The following is a 23,364-nucleotide window of genomic DNA, read 5'->3' on the forward strand; positions in this document are numbered from 1 at the left end:
GCTCTGTCCGCATCACTCAGGGTAACCCAGCAGGCACTAACTACTCTCCATTCCATGCTTCAAGGGTCAATTTCCTCGGAAGAGTGGGTTTCGGGGAGGGGTATCAAGGTTGACTTGCACTTGACCCGATCACGCTTAGAGATTGAAGCTGGTTTGCGGATCCTTCCATGGGCTACTCCAGTAATGTTGTAGATGTGGTGTTTGGTTCTTTCCCCTGTGGCCCCTTCAGAGGTCACTCCTGCACTGGTTCTTCTTTCTGACTGCCTTCTAAAAAGGCTGTAGTTCCTAAGGGACTGTCCTTGGTTCTCTTCTCAATTTACGTAGTCTGTTTTGAAGCTTCAACTATACAGAGCATAGTGGATAAGACTACACGCCCTGGAGCCAACATTCAAGGGTGAGCCTTGGCTCTGTGACTTCCTAGCTCTATAATCTCGGGCAAATTAACTAACGTTTTTGTGCCTCAGGTTCCCCAATTGTAAAATGGGGTTAGTAATAATACCTACCACATAGTGGTGTGATAAGGATTCACTGAGTCACTCCATGTAAAGTGCTTAGAACAGTACCTGCTGGTAGAAAACATTTAATGCAGACCAGCTGCAATTACTGTTATGGCCATGTCTGTTGGTGGTGGGAAGAGAATGCCTTTGGGTTCTTTTATTAAAATTCTGACTCTGCTCCTTACTAGCTATGTGAACTTGGGAAATTCCCAGCAGCCTGTGGCACATTGTTTCAGTTATCTATGGCTACGTAACAAACCATCCCTACATGTAGTGGCTTCAAACAGCAATAATTATTAGTTACTATTTCTCACAGTTCTAGGGATTTATTTATTGGACCAAGCTAGGAGGTTTAGGATTTTTTATGTAGTGTTAGTCAGATGGCAGCCGAGTCAGACAGTGGCTGAGGCTGGGTCGTTTCAGAGTTTCCTCTCTGACAGACCTAGCACTTGATTCTGGCTGGTTTTCCTCTGGGAGCTGAGCTGGGGCTGAGGACCAGGGACCTTGCCTGCGTCTCCTCATAGCTTGGTGGCAAGGTCCAAGAATGAGCAACGCAGGAGAGGGCCAGGTCAAAACTGTATTGCCTTTTATGATCCAGCCTCCAAGTCACTAGTGTCACTTCCACATTCTTTTTTTCCCTTTATCGTTGTTCTGTTATAGTTGTCCCAATTTTCTCCCACCGTTCCCCCCGCCCCTCCCACCCCCACCCCTACTCCCTCAGTCAATCCCCGCCTTGTCATCCCTGTCCGCGTTATACCCGTTCCTTGACTAGACCCTTTCCCTTCTTTTCCCGCTTATCCTCCTCCCTGCTCCTCTCTGGTCACTGTCAGTCTGTCTGTCCCTTGTTTCCGTGCCTCTGGTTCTATTTTGCTCATTTGTTTTGTTCATTAACTTCCTCTTATAGGTCCACCACCTTCTTTTTGTTAGAAGAGAGCTACTAAGACCTGAGTTAAACTTTGCCTCTTGGTGGAAAGATTGTCAAAGAACTAATGGACATATTTTGAAACCATTACAGTTAACCTCTGGTCACAGTTTATATTCCTCACACATGAAAAATACACTCATCTTCACCTAAAATCCTCCTCCTTCAAACAAGTTTCATCTATTATGGCTGGCTCAGACTTAGGCTCAGGAGCCAGAGTCTCCTCATCTAAATCAGGTGTAGGTGCGTATGAAGCTTCTCTTCTCTGGCGCAGTTCCCTGAGTGGAGCAGCTTGAATGTTGCTCCTCTTGATCTGGAGAAGTAAATTACCAGGGCAGGTTATCTGCCTCCCCAATGCGCTCCACAATGCTGGGAAAGACTTAGGATAACTGCTACAGATGCCCCTATATTGGTATTTAAACATTTTAAAACAATGTTATTTAGATATTTTTACTTTAAATTTTGAAATAATTTCAGGAGTACAAGAAAGTTGCAAAGATAGTGAAAAAAATCGTTTGCCCTTTGCAAATGATACAACCATGTAAAACAATCAAAATTAATAGTATTGATGCAATACTATTAAATTAATCTATAGACTTCATTCAAATTTTGTTAGTTATCTTACTAATGACTTTTTGCTGGTCCAGGATCCAATCTGGAATCTCACATCATGTTTAGTTGTCATGTATCCTTAGTCTTCTATCTGGGGTAGATATTTCCATTTAGGAAGAGAGAAGGCAACAGTCACTAGTCTTTGCAGCAGTTCTGAAATCCACCTTGGCACATGAGTACGCTCAGTCCTACTGCCTGAGAATGATTCTCTGCTGTTCTTGGTTCTACCCTATGGGCTCCTGGTTTTGCCCTCTGAATTATCCTTTCTTTTCTGTAAAATGTAGCAGCCTGTGTTTACAGTAAGTAGTTTTCTCAGTGTTCTGTGTTGTTTCAGGCGATGCTCAATGAGGTGTGGCCGCAAGAGGAGATACAGAAGAGGAGCAAAAAAAACCAAACAAACCAAGTTTACTCTACTCACAGGGGGGTCACTGCATGGCACATAGGGTCACAAGGGACCCTATGGTTTTGGTCAGGTGGCAGAAGACAGAAAATAGGGGGGAAACATTAGGTTACAGTCTTTATTACGGTTTCCTTGGGATAGGCAAAGAGGGCAGGATGACAAATTAGGATTGGCTAGTTTGAGTAATTTTTGTGGATTCTAAACTATAAAGGTCGACTCTGGTGGCCTGATGTGGTCCTGGAATGATTTAAGGATCAGATTAAAGGAGGTGTAGTTCTGGACTGGTTAGTTTGCATATCAAAAGCATGCTTCCGGCAGAGTCCCTTGCTATCGCTAAGAATTGGCTAGCCCTGAGGGAGGTCTCTTTCTAAAAGTGTTTTAAAGGCTGTCTAAACATTGTAATATGTAGATTATAAAAGCTGTATACAGTTCACTCAGCCTGCTTCATTCTTGTAGAAGTTTGGGGTCCAAAGTCTTCTTTTCATTTTTACTGCTTGTCCCTTTTAATCCAAGCTCGCAGTGTTCCTGCTAGTACACTTTTTAGAAATATTCTTGGTTTGCCTATGAATCTTATCTGGGTTTACTGTCTTAGACAGAAGCCACATTCTCAAATCTTACCAAAATAAACTCCTCTACCTTGAGCTCCCTGTGAGGCTGCCGAGGGACTACGTCCTTCAGATCAGGGGAATTCCTAGTCTTTAATAGGAAGGAGCTGGGAGGCACCTCCTTCAGGATCCTTAGAGGGCCTTTTGTCTGTCTCAGAGATTCTCTGAGGCATTGCCTTTGATCTTCCTGAGATTTAACAAGGGATACAGTCCAAAATGTCTCAAACTGAGTGATCTTTTCCTTCCCATAGTCTGTTGAGTGACAGGACCATCTCAGATAACAACATTGATCTAGTCTTCCAAGGCATAAGAAACCTCAAAATCCTCTTTGGTTCCTTTCTCACCTTCATCCCTTGTATGCAATATATTGTCAAGTCATGACCGTTTTTGCTACAGCAGAATTTCTTCAATTCAATTCTGTCATTCATAACGTTCTAGTTGGGTACTTATTTCTTACCTAGACTGCTATAGTAGCTGCTGAATGGAATTTCCTATTTTCAGAGTCTCTGTTCTCTTGCAGCTATAGTCTGACTGGAATTAGTTTTCTAGAACAAACTAATTATCTCCCCAACCCAGAAATCTTCAATAGCTTATTATCTGTAGACTAGGGTGAAAACTCACACAGCATGCAAGACCTTCCAAATTGTGATCCCTACCTGTTTTTAAACCTTTAGCCCACTCTTCCACACTTCCTTTTGCCATAGCTAAAATGTAGTGTTTTGAAAGTTTTGAACACATTTTAATTTTTCTTCATAGTGCTTCTGCACGTTCTGTTTCCTTGGCATGGTATGCATTTTCTTTCTTTCTCAGTCAGTTTCTAGCCTCCTCATCCTTCAAGGCTCAGCTCAGATCCCACTTCTTAAAACTCTTTCTGACTCCCCCAGTCCAAGTGAAACGTAGCATCCACTATGTTTCTGTGGCAGTTTATTTGCTCTTCTGTAATCATATTGGCCCATTCTATCACTTAGCATAGGCAGATGGGGGCGGAGGGGGTGTGTGTATGGTCCTCCAGGCTCTGAGCTTCTTGAGTGCAAAAGGGAATGGAAGCAAAGGATGCATCTTATTTACTTATTTTCTGTGTCCTTATATAACTTAGATGGCTAACAACTGCTTAGTGACTTGCAAAGAGGAGGAATTTCAACTTAGGAATATAAAACTGGCAATTGGGAATAAGCCTCTGGTACATGGGAGGAGATTGGCCAAAGTATGTAAAATGTTGGTAGAGATATCATGGTAAATTGAGGCAGCTGCTATAGATGAAAATGAGGGGTTGGTTTAGTTACAGAGTGCAACACTGGACTTTTTACTATCATTGTTCCTGCCGTCTACAATATTGAAAACCAAGTCTCTGATGTGTGGATTGGAGCGTGTTTTATTAGCCTCTATGGGGAGCACCTTGAAAAGATTAATCAGGGATAGGAGAATTTAGCTGTTTTATATGCCACTGTATCCCTACCACCTTCACCTTACTTGGCATGTAATGGGAACTCAATAAATGTTAGTTAAGGAAAAAAATGAGAGAAATGATTTCCCCTATGTGACTCTGGGGTACTTATGTGTGTCTTATCCAAGGAACATAGCTGAGGGAGCATCTTCAAAGTCAGCTCAAGCCCTGGCTGGTGTGGCTCAGTATATTGAGTGCCAGCCTGCAAAGCAAGGGGTCACTGGTTTGATTCCCAGTCTGGGCACTTGCCTGGGTTGTGGGCTAGGACCCCAGCAGGGGGCACGCGAGAGACAATCAAACGTTGATGTTTCTCTCCCTCTCTTTCTCCCTCCCTTCCTCTCTAAAAATAAATAAATAAAACCTTTTTAAAAAGATCAGCTCAAGTTAAGAGAAGGCTTATTTGTTACAAGTGACTTATCCAGGGTCCTTTACCACAGAAGAGTGGGAGATATTAGGGCCGTGGGAGGTAGGCAGGGTGATTGGTGGCAAATAAATGGCATAATTGCAACCTGAATCAGGCAGACAGAAGTGACAGGAGCTTCTCTTAGGTGGCCAGGAGGAGGGTACGTGTCCTTAGTTAAGGAAGGGGGAAGACTGTTCAAGTTTTGTCAGGTGTTTTGTTGTTTTATATTTAAATAATGAGAATCCTTCCTTAAAATCAGCCTTCCAGGGTCCAATCTTAGCCCACTGCTTTTTGTATGATCTTGTGTGGGCTCTCCTTACACCCAGGGCTTTGTTTTGAGCTAACAAATGGAGGTTTCTTCTTCAGCTATGAGAAGTGGGGCAGAGAGAGTGTTTCAAGACAATTAGGCAAGTGGCATGACATCAGAACAGAGCCCGCATGGGTTTATAGTTTTTCTTTGAAAGTTTTAGCAAAGTCCTGCACTGAGAGACAATCTGCATGTCTGGAACGCCAAATATCTTTCTTGAAGCTGGACTTCCCCTGTATTCCATTCTGAGTATCAAACCCGGGAAGCCTCTCCGAGTCTGTGATTGTGATAATTGGATGGGAGGGATTGGGGCAATTTAGGAAGATGATGGGGGCCTGACCTCTTCCTGCCTTTGGAATCCATAAAGGAGGGAGAATGGGGAAAATGATGAATAGTTGATCAAAAAATGGGGAGTATCCCTCCTAAATTAGGACAGCTGGCTCAGCGACAAAATTGTTTTACTCAGCTAATGGCCCACAGAGCCAGATGCTATGGAAACAGGAATTAAACTACGACTTTGGGCAGCTCCCTCCATCCAGTGAGGGCAGTGCAACCTCTTCTCTCTGCCCTGGCCCAGCCGGGGGTTCCTCTAGGGAAGTCTCAAGAGCCTTGAGGAGGAGGCTTGTTGGGCCCGTGTTCCTAGATTCCGGGGAAGGGGTAGATTCAGTTCAGAGGAGCCTCAGGGGGTGGTAGGTTTTGCATCTGCTTGACCTTTGGCTTGTCCTTGGAGACTCTGTGCCTTGCTGTTTTCGGTTGGGCTAGCTCAAGGTGACCTCTCTCCATTCCGTAGATAGGAGAGTTGGCCTGCCTGGCCTCTCCATATCCCTGAGAAACCAATTTTGCTACAGGGCTGGGTGAACCATATGGCAGCCTAGATTACAATGATTGTCAACAGAGAGAGCAGGCTTTTTGGCTATAGCTAATCCCTCAGGTAGGGTTGCCACACCATCTGTGAACTCAGCATATAGGATTGGCTAGATGGGCATGCAATCCTGTTCTTATCCACTCCCTGCTCCCCAAAGAAAGGGAGAGGCAAGACCATCATCAAATATTGGCTAATAGGTATGTTTTTTAGCTCCTTTATTGTTCTGTTCCTTGAAGGATGCTAGAGAGGTATATTAGTCATGTATCTTGCTCTTAGGAGGTTTACAGTCTAGTTGGGGATATCAGATTAATGTGAATCAATAACAAGCAACATAAAGCAAAAGGTACATAATAATTGCAAAGAAGGGAAAATAGACTACAATTCAGAGATAGGGAAGATCAATTAAGGGGTTGAAATTTTCAAGGACAGAGTTGGGACTGGAGGTCAGTCTTGAATAATGAATGAATAGGTTTTTCTGATTTAGGAGGATAAGGGAAAGGCTTCTAGGCCAAAAGAACAATATGGGCAGAGTAAAGACAAGCATGATATCTTTGCAGGACCACAAGGAGATTAGTGTGGTTGGGGTAGAGATAGAGGGGAGATGATATTAGGAAAGAAAGGCAGGACCAGATTAAAGAGGGTCTCCAGGGACAGGCAAAGGAGTTTATACTGGGTGCTGGGGGTGATATGGTGCCATTGTAGGTACTGGTACAGAGATATGATACGAAGAGAGAGATGTGTGCAGATACTTTGCAGACACAATTTGGAGTGGACTGTAGTGGGAGAGAGATAAATGCTCAAGAGATCAAGGAGGGCATTATAAAGTCCTTGAAGCCCTGGAAACTAGGGGAAGAGTCTGGTAAACTAAATGGTTTTATTTTTCCAGATTTTATGAGACTTGGTGATGAGCTGGGTAGCAAGGCTGAAAGAGAGAAAGGGGTCAAGGTATGATCTTGGAAACCTGGAAAAAATAATAGTGCCATTAGCAAAAATTGAGAATTTTTTAGGAAAAGTAATTTTAAGGGAGAAAATGGCGAGTTTGGCCATGATTTTATTTACTCAACAAATACTTTTGTGACACAATGTGCTTAGCACTGTGCTAACCACTTTATAAATGTTAATTCATTTAGTTCTCATAATAACCATATCAAATAAATACTGTTATTATCCTCTTTATTACACTGAGAAAAACACAAGTACAGAAAAGTTAAATAATTTGCCCAAGGTCATGAAGCTATAAATAAATGGCAAGACTGGGGTTCTAAACCCCAGCAATTTATGCTAGGCTCCTTCTTGTTGCTGAGAGACACAAATAGAAAATACAGTAGGCAGTGGGAGATCAAATATTTTTGGGGTGCTTTCTTTTTGCAGCACTCTGCAGGAAATGTAACAATGAATACAATGTGAGTATACCATCAAGGAGCTTGTAAAGTTCTAGCGAGGGAATGGCAGATCGTCAAATCCTGGTCAAGGGTACTAAGTTTTATGCTACGAGAGAGAATAGCTCATAAAGAAGGAGAGAGGGGGACAATGCATATCTAGTTAGAGATGTCAGAAAGTACTCCAAGGAAAAGGAGATGGAATTATAGCTAAACCTTAAAAGATGGGTAAAGTTGGACTTTGGTAATTGGTAGGAAGAGAAAGTCATTCCTGGTAAATATAAAAGCTTGAATAAAATCACGGAAGAAAGGAAGTTTGAACATTTTTGGGACCAGCACACTGCACAGTATGTAGCTTAGTAAATGTTTGACTTGAACTAGGACGGGAGAAGGTTTTTTAGGCTGCAACATAAAGTGTGAATTGGAGAAGCAGTAAGAGAGAAGGCTAGGTATACAGTGCCATTTACTAAAGACTGAAGACATTGTCCTTTCTCCACTGTATTTTCTTGGATTTTTTTGTTGAAAATTAATTTACCATATATGCCTTCTTACAAAAGAATCATGAAAACAAATTTCTTTTTAAAAATTAAAACAGTACAGGTAATCTAAAAAGAGAGAGAGAGAGAGAGAGAGGTCTGGGACTCCCTTGATAGAGGGCTGGAGCTTGAGAGGATGAGACTGGAAATGGAGAATTCCGAGTCCATTGCCTACAAATGAGGAGGGGATGGCCTGTGCTGGAGGAGCAGAGGACTCCTGGAGTGGAGACCACGGGAAGGGAAGAGCTGAGGGCGGAGGATGGAGCCTTTGTTTTATGCATGTAGATATGCAGGCTATTCTTCCTTTGGGCAGAGCCCAAATATTTCCTAAAATAAGGCCTGTTAGCTTGCGGGATGTGGTTTTTTCTCTTCTAGACCAGGAGATCCTTTTATGGCTCTCTGCTTTTCTTCTTCAGGGGTCTCCCAGTCACCTGGGATAGATGAAGTTCTCATTGTCCTTGTCTCCTAATTAGATGTAGACAGAAATCCTTAGGACTTTTCTGCCTAGACTCAAAAAGGAATTAGCAAAATACGAGGCCATGCACACGTTACAGGTACAGAGGTGGTATTTCAAGGAATCATGAGTTCCTCATGTAGTTTGAGACTTGAAGTGATTGAGATTACTCTCTTGTTTGTCATGGGCAGTGACTTCCAGAGGATAGCGAAGCATGGGCCATTCTAGTAATCCATACCCTGTTAGGCCTTTAAGGATCATTTTTAGGAAAACAAGGTTGAGTAGAGACAGAATTTAAAAGTACAGAGGTCAGGCATGACTTGTGGACTTCTTCGGTGGACACGCTGGAATGGCCCTAACCTCAGACTTCATCTCATAAAACAGCACAGCCCTAGGAGAGGGATGACAGTTTAAACTCCAATATGCCACCTACTATCTCTATGACCTTAGGACAACTGACCTTTGCAAGCCTGTTTCCTCCACTGAGAATTAGGGTTAGTGATATTTGCTTTTCTTACCAGCAGGATTGTGTGAGGCTTAGGGGAAATAATGTCTGTGAAAGTGCTTGGAGATTGCGAAGTGTTGTATCAGAGTGTGCTGTTATTCCTACAGCTGCTAACGAGTTTGCACACTCTTTTTTTTTTTTTTTAATTTTGAGAGTATGTTTATTAAGGCTGGGGACAGTGAAACCAGGAAGGGCGGAAGAAGCATCAGGAGAGCGCCTCGGCAGGGCTGCTGGGGCTCTCTAGGAACGTGACGGGAAAGAAGCGGGCCAAGGCGGGTCTGCTGTCAGCTCACCGGACAGTCAGAGAAACGGGGCCCTGGGGACACGTGCAGGGGGTTAGCCCGCGACAGGATGCTGCTGCCCATTGCTCCCCTGTTCACAAGCCTGTGGGGTCCCTTGGAGTTTAGGAGACGTGTGCCTGTGGGGGAAGAGGATGCTCACTCTTCAATTAATGCTCTCAGAGTGTCTTTTGCATAACTTCTTCACAGTCCCTCTGCCAAGGACTTCAAGGGCAAGGCCACAGAATGGGAGTTTGAAACACAGCATAAAATATTTCCTCAGGCAGACATATTCGATTTTATTGGCTAAATGATACATTCCCCCCACGCCCAACCCCTTCCATTAACATCTCTGAAATTTGGGTCTGCTTTACGATTGGTGGCATAGTAGTTGTGATGAAATCAGCTAACTCTTTTCTTGGAGCCAGGTGGACCACATACATAAACTTTCTTTTTTCTACATGTATTGCTAAAATGCATGGGGGCATTTTGCTGCCTTAGTAACTGTAAAATTCAGTCTGTCTTTGAGCATCTTGCCTTGTGTCATGGTTGTCCTTTGTCATTGCATAGATCTCTGGAAGCAGAAGTTCGGCTTGAACATATATGTATGTTTTGATTTTGGGGCATAACCTGCCTGTTGATTTAAAAAAAAAGAAAAAAGAAAACTGAAGTGGCAATCTTGTTGTTATTTCATGCTTCTTCCGAAAGTGGAAGGCAAGATGCATTTTGGTGAATGGATTGTTTATATTGTTTATATACCCTGTGTTTGACGTCTTGGGCCCTGGCATGTTAGAGGGTGAGCATCTGGTCTCCTCCCCCTGCCCTGTAAACCCCCAACACCAACTCCTCCAGGTGACAGGCCAGCAGATACACCCTCCATGAAGCTCCTTTTTAGGATGACTTCTGTTCTTGTTTCTTTTACCTTTGAAAGCTCTTCAGATTCAATGGCAAATTCTTAGTACCAGTTCTGGTTTCATCTCCTATGGATGATCTGGGTGTGCACTTCTACCTTTTGAGTTGAATGGCAAGGAGACTTCTGAGCCACTCCCTCCTTGCCCTCTGCTGTAGGTTCAGGGAATGCAGACCAAGAACTTGGGGCTCTGAATGTCAACCCTCAGGTAAAGCAGGGTAAGAAAGAGGCACTGGCACTTACTGAGCGTGCACTTCTGCAAACGTTACTTCATTTGATTCTCACAACAACCTAAAAGCTGGGCCTTCCCTTCCCAATGTTACGTCTAGGAACTTGGAGGCTCAGAGCAATGAGGTGAGTTCCAAGCTGGCCACCCTAGTTATAAGTGATGGAGTTCTTTCGAATCCCTGCTTTCCAGGCAGAGACAGTCTGAAAACAAAGAGAGGTGATACGGGGATTACTCGTTCTCACTGATTAAACAGGTGTACCCTCCTGGCTAATGTGGAGACAGAGATTGAAGAATTCTGTGTGTTGTTGTTGTTGTTGTTTCTTTTCTCTGCCCAACTCTGGAAGTGGGCAGGTGATCCAGGCCCCTGGCTGGAGCCGGCTGTGTTTCTCAGCCTCTGATTGGCCCTCTGGCCCCTGCTTCCAGAGCCTCCTGATTCAGGTCAGATGCTGCTTGGCGGGCGCCCTAGAAATAACCGGGTTTCTAGCCCAGCATGACTCCCTGGAGCCCCTGGGCCTGCTAGGGCAATGCTTACAGCACCTTGCCCCAATGCTATGTTTATTTCTATTATGTCACTTGCTTATTATAGGCAGGCTGCTAAGTCTCGGTTATCACCTCCCTGTGGTTCCCTGCCTTTTCTTCTCCTTCTGTCTTCCCCAGTGCTTTGGGGACTCTGGGCAACAGGGACTTGGGAGGCAGCCTTCTAAATAGGCTCCCCTTACAGTTCTTCATTTGGAATTAAGCTTTTCTGCTGATTTTCCCCCCGGGGCTGAGCTTTTGTTAGAAGCACTGGCACTATAAATGGGTATCCTCTGTGTGGTCCATAGGAGAAGCGCCTCAAAGGGTTGGGAAGAGAGCAGATTGGGAGAGCAGGTCCTGGATTGGGGGGAGGAGGTACTGGTTTGGATCTGCAGGAGCCCAGTGCTGACCTCAAAAAGAGGATGCTCATTTTGGCCTCTGGTCTGGTCTTCTGCTTTCTGTGACCTTGACAAGCATTGCCCTCTGAAATCATTGTGTTCTAGTGCTCTTTCTGCACGTTGGCCTAAGAAATGTTTATTGAATCCTGGCCCTAAGGTTATAATCGTGACTATGACATAGTGACTGGGAGAAACCACCCCAGATTCCAGTCCTAGGGGAGCAATAGGTTATATGTCTGGGCAGTGAGTGCCGTGGGGGCACCTCACTATGGACTATACTGTGTCAAATAAGAATGTGGTCAGTTAGGCCACCAGGCACCCTCTGCCCCTTTCCAAAGTTAGCGTGAGAAGGAGCAGGCCTTTTCCCTCCTCATCTCTCATCTGCATGCTGGCACTTTGTGACTTTTCTTCCACTTTATTGCTGTTTTCAGTCATTTCCCCAGATTTGACCTGGTTATACCTGGGCCGTCTCCCAGAGGTGCTGTCACATCTCCTGTGGGCAACTGGGCTGGAAGCAGCTCCTATTTGGCCTTGTTCTGACTCAGGAGCTGGGCAGAGGAGGGAAGGTCATTTGTATTAGGTGTCTAAGATGGGACCCACAGAGGCTGTAGGCTTTTTGGGATCTATGTTGCTCACCAAGAATATGTACACCCTTAGATTTGAGGTTTTCCCTGGGAAACAGCAGAGGTAACTTTATGCCTTGGTGTGTTTGGAGGGGCAAGTATAAACTCATACTTACTCACTCATCATCCTCTCTCCTCCCTTTTGAAGCACAGAGGGCCTGTCCCTTGCTGCCTGAGGCCGGTCCTCCAGCTCTGCCTTGTATTCCATCCCTTCCCACTTTCTCAGGAGCCTGATATTGTTGACTTTTCTTTCTCTCAACTGTTCCGTCTTCGTCATCATCTCTGCTGAATTCTTTCTTTCCATTTTACAACATACTCAAGTCTCTGCCATCCTGAATGACTGCTGATCTTTCTGTCTTTTTTACATCCAAACTTCTTGAAAGAACAATCTGAACACCTTGTCTCTATTTCACAACCTCTCCTCTCACACCCATTTGGCCTCTTCCTCAATCCCTACTTCATCAAAACTGCTCTAAGTGAACTCTGTGTCACTAATCCTGCTAGACTATAAGCTCCTGGGAGTGGATGCTGTGTCTGTTATGTTCTCAGCTACCCACCCAGTCCTAGCACAATGCCTGGCCCATAGCCGGCACCAAGATTGCTTATTTTTATGAATGAGTGACAGCTGAGCTGGGGATGAAGGGGTTAAGATGAACTTGCAGGGAGGTGTAAGGAGATAATGCTGTCTTCCCAGACTTTCAAGTTGGAGAAGTCAATAAGAGTTTAGTTTTATGAGAATCATATAGTTGGATTATCTGGTTAAAATTTTTATTTTTGTTTATTGAATTTGTATAAGAGTTTTTTGGGTTTTGCTTTTATTTTTTGTTTTTGTTTTTTGTTTTTGTTTTTGTTTTTTGGCCAAACTAACAAGTTATACTGGGGAGCAAGATCTCCAATGCTCTCCAAACTTTTAGTTTTAAATATGAGGAAACAAAGGCCCAGATAGTGCAATCACTTGCCCAAGGTCATAGAATGAGATAGTAGCAGAGTTCTCTGTCCTCCTGCCTCACTTCCAAGTTGGCACCCGCTCTCCTATACCACCGCCCCCTTCCTGCGTCTCTTACAGGTGACAGCCTATATGTTCTCCAGGTGCAAGCAGGGCTCTGGCATCAGGAAGGCTGGTTGCTTCCTTCCTGACTCGAGGGTGGGGCAGATAGGAACAGCCTGTCCCGCCACTGCAACATAAGGAGCCATTTCACTGCCCGGTCCCCAGTGTCAGAAATGAATGATGGGCCGCAAAGGCGCCTGAGCCAGTGCCAGCCTCACCTGTTGAGATGGGGAGCCCTGAAAGGAGAAACACAAGGGATGTGTTTGTTGAAGTAACTTGATTTTCCAGTTTCTGAGTTATCAAAATTGGGCGCCCCAAAGCCTGCCATTGGAGCTAAAGCTTACGGCAGCCTGGTTTGTGTGCGTTACTTATGGACTCGCTGTGCGTCCACCTGGGAACCCTACAAGTGTGAGCTGATGGTGAAGCCTTAACTGGAGCCTGCAGGGAAACCCAGCTTTCTTTAGTAAGATGACTCATTCTCCATCGTGTTTACCTGGCCCTTTCATTCTGGTCATTGATAACTACATCCCGAAAGATCCAGAAATGAAAGCTGCGTGCTGGGAGCGGCCATGAAGGAAGCAGGATACCTAGAACATGGACCTTAGAATAATAATGCTGGCACCTCACAGTTCCAGTCTCACCTCACTCAGTTTAGTCGTTTTTCCTTTTATTTAACCAATACTTATCGAATTTTTGTTTCTGTCCTGGGTACTGAATAAGTCACATCCCTGCCCCAGGAAAATAGTTGGTAGGCGTCTGTTACACGCTAGGCATTATGCTGGGCTTGTTCATTCATTCAACAATGTTTGAATTCCTCCTCTACATCAGGGCTCCTTCCAGGTGCTTGGAATATCAACAAACAAAAATCCCTGCCCTCATGGAATTTACTTTCTAGTGGAAAGAGATCAATAATATAGAATATACATCACAAATAAGCAAACTGAATAGTGTTTAGAATTGGTAAATACTGTAAAAGAAACAAAGAACAGAAAGGGACAAAGGGAGTGCAAGGTGGGGGGGTGCTGCAGTTTTAAAGAGGGTGGTTATAAAAGACAAAATTTATAAGTGACATTAGAGCAGAGAGTTGAAGGAGACGAGGAAGTTAGAAATATGAATATCTTCGTGAAAGACATTTCGGGCAGAGGGAATTCCAGCTAAGGTGGGAGCATGCCTGGCGCATTCAGGGAGCAGCAAAAAGGCCCATATGTCTAGAGTGGAATGAGCTGGACAGAGAGAGGCAACGGGTGCCCCGTGCCAGGTCAAGTAGAGCCTTGTAGGCCATTGTGAAAGTTTGTTTTTCTCTTTGGGTGAAAAAAGGATCCACAGGAGGGTTTGGAGTAAAGGAGTAATATGATCTGACTTATAGTTAAGAGATCACAAAGTCTGCTATGTTGAGACCAGACTTTCAGGAGAAAGGGTGGAAACAGAGGAACCATTGCAGACATCCAGGTGAGAGAGGGTGGTGTCTTGGTGTACGGTGGTGACAAAGGAGGGGACGAGAAGAGTTTGGATTCTGATTATTTTAAAAAGAGCCTAAAGGATTTCCAGATGGATGAAATACAGACTGGGAGACAAAAAGAGGAGTAAAAGTGATTCGAAGCTTTTTTGAATTGGAAATGTGATCTTGCTGTTGAAGTGAGGGAGACTGTATGGGTGGTCCAAATTTTGGGGGAGAAGATAAGAAATTCAGTTTTGGATAGTTTGGATGTGTTAAGTGGAGAGTTAGATATGGGCTGTAGATATATAGTAATTGTAGGCATATAGGTGGTATTAAAACTCAAGAAAGTAGATGAGATTACCAAAGGAATGAGGATAGGTAAAGCACAAAGCAGAGCAAGGGCCCAAGCCCTGCCCCCGGGCACTGCAATGTTCATTGAGTTTGGCGGGGAGGGGTGGGAGGAACCACCAGAGAAGACTGAGAAGAAGTGACGAGTGAGGTAGGAAGGAAACCAAGTGCATGTGGTGACCTGGAAGCCAAGTGAAGAAAGTACACCAAGTAGGAGGACGGGCTGGCTCCAGTGCCGCTGAAGAGTCAGGTAAGATGAGCACTATATTTGGCAACGTGGTTGTCATTGCTGATCTTGATAAGAGCAGTTTCACTGTAGTAGTTGGGGGGGGGGGGGGGGAGGAGTTAAAGCTTTATTTGAGTGGATTTAACGGAAAATGGAGGAGAAGGAATTCATTGCAAATTTGGTGCAAAGGACAACAGAGAAATGGGATGATAGCTGGTAGAGGAATCGGAATATATATAACCTCAACTACCATTTTAACCATTTTTAAGTGTGCAGTTCAGTGGCATTAAGTACTTTCACATTGTTGTGCAACTGCCACCACCATATCACCATCCATCCCCAGAACTTCATCTTCCCAAACTGAAACTCTTGATTATTTTTTTAATATGAGAGAAGGAACAGTCATGTTTTTATGCTGGTGGAAACAACCCAGGTGAGAAGGGGAAACTAATGATGTGGGGGAGAGGGATGGGGTGAGGTCTGGAGTGTCAGTAGAGGGATTGGCTCTGGGGCCATGACTAATTCATCCTTAGGAAAGGAGGAAAGGCAGAGCTGTGTGTATGGATGCTGCTAGATGCATAAATATTGTGGTGGGAGTCTGTGGAAATTCTCTTCTGATTGTTTTAATTTTCGCAGTGAAGTAGGAAACAAAGTCATCAGCTAAGAGTATGGAGGAGGAATTGTGAGACAAACAAGGAATGGAATAGTCATTTAGGAGAATAGGTGAGTGAATAGAATAAACTAGAGCAGTGATTTTCAACCCGTGTGCCACAAGAATTTTTAAGACATGCAATACCTAACTGCATAGTCAGGGGCACTGAACTCTTTTCCATTAGATTGTCAAATAAAAAAGTGACAACAGACAACACAACAATAGCCATCTAGTATGAATGCTGAGACTTGAACCATAATATTACTTGCTCGTTATTGGTCACGTTGCATAATAAGGTTATAGCTGATTGGTTAATTTCTGGTACCAGAAATTCTTATGTACAAACACAGACACCTGATTTTTTTTAAAAGTCAGTTTGGAGCAAAAAGGGTAGGTAATTACTATTTATTTTTGTAAATGAATCAATATTATACCTATTTTTGTCAGATCAGCAAAAAATATAATTTTTGATATGCCTTAGAATTTTAGTAATTGGTTTATTTGTGCCATGAGGTAAAAAAGGTTGAAAGTCACTGAACTAGAGAAGTACATTGTGATTGTCAGGCATTATTAAGGGCCCATCTTTGCTTTGTGGTCATGAATTTAAAGTGAGACTAGTCTACATGGCTGAGTACTTACCTCCACATACATTTAATTGCATGGGTGCAGATGCCAGGTGGGATTTAGCTAGGATTGTGGTTTTGCAAGGTAAAGAATAGGAATTATTATAAAGATTGCTCCTGAATGCAAGCTGGGAGAGAAGGAAAGACAGGCCATCATGTTCACTGTGAGACTCAGTGAAAAGGCAGTAGTATTAAAGGACTGTAGATGCTGTTAGGATAAAAGAATTGTAAGAGTTCAAATACTAGAGCTGGAAAGTACAAGGTGGTAGCTGGAGAGTGGATGCGTACATTTGAGGTCATGGAAGGTTGCCGTTCTTGATGCTGACAGAAACTTTGGTGTATGAACAGGTCAGTGGCTGGAGTAGGGTGGAGCACAAGGCCACTAGAGAAGAATTCAAGGAACTGAGAAGCCAAGGTATTGGAAGGACTACTTATGAGTATAATGAAATTTCTTAAAGTTAAGACAGGGCTAGTATACATACACTTATGAATGACTGACATGTGCCCTGCCCTAAAAGAGCTTCCAGTCCAGCCCAGGAGATAAGCAAGTCAAAGGCATTGAGAGCATAATGTGATAGATGCTCTGATTAGAAAAGTACAGGGAAGGGGGAGGACAGATGGAGGACACCTAAACCCAGCCTTGGGAGCTGGAGAGTCTTCCTGGAGGAAAGAGATTTGAGTTGGGACTTTGAAGAACACATGGAAGTTAAGTAGGCAAAGAGAGAGTACTCCAGAAAGTGGGAACAGTATGTGCAGAGATAAAGGTGAGACAGGAGCACGTTGGAGTAACTGAAAGATCAGTTCCCCAAGTGCCATGTGCAGTGGTGAAAGATGAGGTTGAGAAGGTGAGTTGAGTTGAATTATCATGTGGGACCTTGGAGGTTATATGATGAGGTTTGTCTGGGAAAACGTCCAGCCACTGTTAATATAACGAGAACAGTTTGCAGACATCAATGTAACCTGGCAGCCAAGGAGAGTGGACCAGAATGCATATGCGTGAACAATGACAACTTCACTGTACTAGTCGGTGGGGGCTATAGACACTGTTCACTAAGCATGTGTACTGTGTGGCTGTCACATTCAAAATGACAGAGTGAGGAAAACAATGAATCTGCATTAAATTTTGTGTTAAGTTTGAGCATTGCTCCATGGAAACTATTTGGATGATTCAGAAGGCTTTCGGAGATGATGCAATGAATGCAGCTCAAATAAAAGTGTTGCACAAACACTTCAAAGATGGTCTAGAATCTGTTGAAAGTGATGTACATTCTGGAAGACCTGCAGCAAGTAGAACACCTGAGAATGTTGAATGTGTACAGGTTGTGATCAACAAAGATCAGCAAACTGTGTGATGTCCCAAGGTGCCTACTTTGAAAGGGACTGAGGTGTCAACGTCCTATGTACAATGTTTCTTGTATCTTATATTTTCTTCAATAAATGTCTCTATTTTTCATAGTACATGGCTGGATACCTTCTGGACAGACCTCATAGTAAGGAGTTTCGATTTATCTCATAGGCAATGGGAGAAGTATAGATGGACTGAGGGATAAAAGAGGGTGTTGGGGAATGCTTAATAGATGAGTGACATTTGAGCTGGGTCCTCATATCAGCCATATAAGTTTGCATAATAAATTACCTCAAAACTTAGTGGCTTAAAACAACGAACATCTATTTTCTCACAGTTTCTGTGGGTCAAGGAACCAGATGTAGCTTGATGGAGTCCTTCAGCCTAGGGACTTTCACAAGGGCACAATCAAGGTGTCAGCCAGGACTGCAGTCCCTAGCCTCAGCAGGGCTCTTCCAAGCTCATTCACATGGCCATCGGTAGGCTCCAGGGGTTTGCTGGTGTTGGCCAGAGGCAGCAGTTCCTTGTCACGTGGACCTTACTATAGGGTTCATGGCACAATGGCTGACTTCCCTCAGAGCAAGCAAAGTAGGAGGCATGGTCTTTTTGTAACTCAGCCACAGATGTGTCATCTCATCACTTTTGTCATATTTATTAGAAGTGAGTCACTAGGTGCAGTCCACACTCACCAGTGAGATGTGGTACAGGGGCAGGAATATTAGGAGGTGGGAACATTGGGGACCATCTCAGAGGCAGCCTGCCACGGTCCTGAAGGAAGGCTAAGGAGTTTGCCAGAAAGAGACAAAGAACGACTAGGAGATGGCACAGAAGAATTTTAAGGAAGAGAAAGTAACATGGGTAATGACATGAAAGCAGGAATGCTCTGTGGGTTCAAAGCAGTGGAAGATACTGCTACTAAGATAGACAGTGGCCTATTGGAAAGGGTCTCATGTGCTATACCGAGGAGTTTGGTTTTTGTTCAAGAGAAAGTCCCTTGAAGGCTTTTAGACAAGAAGGTGACCTGATCAGTTTTTGGTCTCTGATGGCTATATACTGCCCACATGAGATTGGGAGGGACTGGTGTCAGAGTGCCCCCCAGTGGATGAAGAGGACCTGAACCTTGGGACTGGCGGATGTTGTGAATGTCAGCCAGATTCAAAGGCTATTTAGACAACAATTAACAAGTTCGTAGCCTCCTGCATCAGAGCCTTTGAAGTTCTCCGCCTGGATCCCTGAGGACTCTGGCTGGAACAGACGGTGCCTATTCCAGCATGAGTAAGGCACTGCCCCTTGTGGATGGAAGGGGAAATAAGTCCTGGTACGCTTGGCCCTCACCCGTGAACTTAAGGTACACATTCCTTCTTCTATTTGCTGACAGTATAGAAATGCAGGGTCCAGCACAAATAACTCCCGCCCCCCCTGTTTTTTTTTACAAAATCTTTTTTTTTTTTACGAAATCTTTTATTACAATATCATAAGCATGTATTTCTGTATCATAACAATATCACAGTCAAGCACACCATATAACATTTTAGGTGAAATGTTCAAATTGCTATCCATCTCATGTGAGACATTCACATACCCTACCAACCACACTCAAGCAGACATTACTTCTGCCGGACCTCGTATTTAGTTCAAAGAGTTTTTAAAGCACATCCTGTGTGTAGAATCTCATTCAGAGTGTTATGGGGAATAGAGAAGACAAGGTCCTTCTTTTGAAGAACCTTCAGCCTAATTCCGGGAAAAAGGAGATCTGGTTTAGGCTTTGGACACTTTGACTCTGAGGAAGCTTGTATTCTGAGGCAAGGCAGGTGAGAGACTCCACGTGTCCCCGTCCTGCAGGAGCAGCGACACTCCGAGAAACTCTTGGTGTCCCTGAGGGTCTTCGATGTGTGGTGAATCTGCATCCCCAGTAGCACTGCCGAGCTAGGCCAAGGCTTTTATCCTCCCCTCACCGCATTTCAGGCTGGCCTCCCAGCATTGCTGGGTCACTTAAGGGGCCCAGGTCACCCCAAAATAGTTCTGGGTTCCAAGCTGCCATCTGGCTTGGGCAGGGTTCCTTGTACCCGAGAGAGGGTGGAGCGATATGGCGGCGTTGATCCCCAGTGCAGTGAATGATGCAGCGCAGGGAAGTTTGTGGTGCCGTTTTGCTATGGTCTTCTGCAAAACGGTAGGAGCAGACTGGAGGGTGAGCATTAAGTAGCTTCCAAGTGCCAGAAAGAATGGCTACTGAATAGGTACCAGAGCTATGTAATCGTTTGGCACATATTACCTCATTCAGTCCTTACAACAACCCTAGGAGATTGGCACTGTTACTATTATCTCATTATGCATGAGACTCAGAGAGGTGAAATAATGCGCTCAAGGCCACACAACTAGTTAGAAGTATTGGCAGGACTGTCTGACCTTAGAATCCATATTTACCCATATTATCATACCTCCCTGTTTTCATGCTTTTATTTTTTTAAAACCACCAGTCTTCTCTCTGATCATATCATTTGTCAGATTATTTTTCCTCCTCCACTGCTGGGGTGAGTAGGCTATTCTTTCTCTTTCTAGGTTTTAAGTTGGCATTTTATGTTAACCCACCTGGAATTCATTGCAGTATATATACATTTCACTTGATTTCAGTCGTGCTCTTTCGATCACAAGCCAAAGTTAGGATTGTCCTGAGCTAACTCAGGTAAAGGTGAGCTTCCTTTAGAGAAGCAGACTGGTGAGCAGTAAGGGATCTTGAAGCATTCCATGAAGGGGGCCCGTAACAGGGCTGGACCTTAGAGACACTAGATCAGTCCCAAAAACCCTGTGTCCACCTTCATTTCTGACATATAATAGATGCTCAATAAATACCTGTTGAATAGATATAGCAAACAGTTGTGTGGTCAGCTGTCCAGTGAAAGGGACCAGCTGAAATAATGTTTCCTGGGCTACTTGAAGGAGGTGGCAGTAGCAACTCTAGAGACTCACACCTGTTGTGAGATGCACCTCTGATTTCCCCACGTGTCTCCTGCATAGACTGAGCTTGTCCACAGTGAGGACAGTCTCCCCACTGTGTACGCCTTCCTGTGTGGGTCCCCTGCACCTGCTCTTATGTGAAATGCCACTAGAGAGTGCTCCTTCCGACAGAACTTCCTCTGACAGGACTGGGGGCGGTGCTTCTACGGCACCAGACTTTCTGGTGACTGAGATGCTGGTAAGGAATAGAAAGAACGGACTGTCTGTGTTCTTTTGACTGTGTTTGACTTTGTCACTGTGTGGCTTGGACCTGACCCTTAGCTTCTCTGGAACTTGGTTTCCTGACCTGTAAAGAGAGGGGCTTTGGCCAAGTTTCTTTCTACCTCTTGAGTCCTGTGAGTCTCTAAGTCGGGCCCAAGAGCACAAGAAATGTTAGTGTCATGTCAGTGTCCCTTGAAACCCATGGATAAGTCCAAGCAAGTGGCCCCTGTGATGGAGAAGAGGCTTCCTGAGAGGGAAAGAATCTTTCTCGGGGTTTGGGTGGGGCTCTTTCCTTCTCTCCCACTCTAAAGAAGGAAGCTAAGCCTGGAAGCTAAGTCACCCAGGACTCCTGAGGCACCGAAGGACCTGCAAACAGGCCTCGCTCCTCCGTCCAGCTGGCATCACACTGTCGGCGGGCCGCTCCCTCCACCTGTCCCCATTGGCTCATCTCCTCTATTGGAGCTCTTGATCCTAAGCTGATGTTCTGTTTGTGTGTTTGTGTCTGTTATGGCTCTGGGGTGAAATGAACAATTTATTTTTCTCCATTTGGAAGAGGAAGGTTGCCTAACGTAAGTAATAAAGTCCTAGGTGTTCTGCAGCGTGGGGCTCATTAACTGTGGAGTCAGATCCTGTTCGAAGCAGAAGGCAGTGCAGCTTGTACAGGGCGATAAGCAGTTTGGAGGAGCCTGATGTACTTTAGAGCCTCCTGAGCTTTTTAAAGTCCAGTGGTGGAGGCATAAATTGGTGTCTTCCTTCTCCAAAGCAGGGCTTCTAGCAGTAGCACTGCAGTAAGTTCTCACTTAAAGTCATGGATAGGTTCCTGGAAACTGTGACTTTAAGCAAAGCAATGTATAATGAAACCAATTTTCTCATAGGCTAATTGATAGAAACAAGACTGAAGTTCCTATGGCATATATTTGGACACAAAAACATCCCCAAACTTCTAAATAAAGACCCGAAACACAGTATTAAACATTGAAATAAATGTGAGCTGTGTATACCTTTAATAAAGATCGACAAAAACATTGTCGATATTGAAGTAAGATCATTATTTTTCAACCCCCTTATTCCAGTTCAGCTGCACCCTGGACAGGGAGCCCTTCCATCGCAGGGCCACTCACACCCCCGGCCACACTCACGCAGACTGGGACAGGACAGACCCAGCAGTTCGCTTCGTGTGCACATCTTTGGGATGTGGGAAGAAACCGAAGCATCCAGAGAAAACACACTCACACATGGAGAGAATGTGCAAACTCGCACAGACAGTGGCCCCAGCTGGGAATCGATCTTTTTTTTTTTTCCCCCTCATCAAAGTTATAACAGAACAACATTGACCAAAATGGTATTGTTTGACCACCAGCTGTATTGACATTTTAAGCCAAATAATTCTGTTGTGGGGTGCTGTCTTGTGCAATGTAAGATGTTCAGCGGCGGTAATGTCCCCTTCCCCCACTCCTCAAACAAAAATGTCTCTAGACAAGCCAACTGTCCCTTAAGGGGCAGAATTGCCCCAGTTAAGAACCACTGTCCTCAAGCTGCCATGGCACATATGTTGGCAGCTCGTGAAATGAGCGAGGCTTTTGAGGACCAGGCTCTTTATTTTTGGTTTTACTTCTGACTCACTGAAGAGCCTAGGGCAAGTTAAGGAGGCTCTCTGTGACTGTTTATTCACTTATAAAATGGGAGCTATCTCATTTGCTTGCTAGAATAGTAATGTATGTTGGTTGGAGAAAATTTAGAAGCAGTAGAAAAGTATAAAGAAGAAAACCTAAAAAGGTCTGTCAGCATCTCAGTCACCTAGAGATAACTGCTACTGAGGTGCACTTCCTTTCTGCATTTTTAATTTGCATACCTCTCCTCGCCCCGCACCACATCCACACCAAATCAGGGTCAAATCGTAATGGGTGGCAAACAGTTCTTGGAAAATAGGATTTAAAAAATTGTTTTTTCTTTTACTTTTTTTAATCCTCACCCAAGAACATGCTTATCAATTTTAGAGAAAGGGGAAGGAAGTGAAAGAGAGAGGGAGAGAAACATCAACGTAAGAGAGAAACATCGACTAGTTGCCTCCCATGGTTGCCTCTCATATGTGCTCTGACCAGGGATGGAACCTGCAACCTAGGCATGTGCCCTGACCCAGAATCAAACCCACATCCTTTTGGTTTATGGGGCAGTGCTCTGACCAACTGAGCCACTCCGGCCAGGGCAAGTGTGATTTTTAATGTACACATAGAAGACCATCTCATGAATGGCCTATTTTTATTTAATCAATGTTTGGTTGTATAACATTTATTGTAGCTAATTTCTTACTACTAATGTTAGTCCTGAGATGGCAACCTTGTACCTTAATCTTTGTGTGCAACTCTGATTTCCTTAGGGTAACTCCTAGAAGCGGAATTGCCGGGACAAAGAGTGGGAGCATTTTTTGAGGCTTTTGATGCATATTGTTAAGTTGCCTTCCAGAACGGTTGTGCCATTTCATATCAGCGGTGTATGAAAGAGCCAAACCGGGGCAATCTATACATAAAAGCCTTCTTCAACACCTCCGGCTTCTCCTGGAGCTAAACAACCCCATTTTGTTTGCA

General features: G+C 44.3%; 1 protein-coding gene across 4 annotated transcripts in view; it reads left to right on the forward strand.

The window, feature by feature from the left end:
• NRG2 (neuregulin 2) overlaps positions 1-23,364 on the forward strand; it is a 171,815-nt gene that overhangs the window by 10,450 nt on the left and 138,001 nt on the right. The gene's annotated exons all lie outside the window — the stretch shown is intronic.

This window comes from Pteronotus mesoamericanus, unplaced genomic scaffold, assembly GCF_021234165.1.
Source record: "Pteronotus mesoamericanus isolate MK-2021 breed Mesoamerican mustached bat unplaced genomic scaffold, CSHL_Meso_final contig_2, whole genome shotgun sequence".
In the NCBI taxonomy this organism is placed as follows: domain Eukaryota; kingdom Metazoa; phylum Chordata; class Mammalia; order Chiroptera; family Mormoopidae; genus Pteronotus; species Pteronotus mesoamericanus.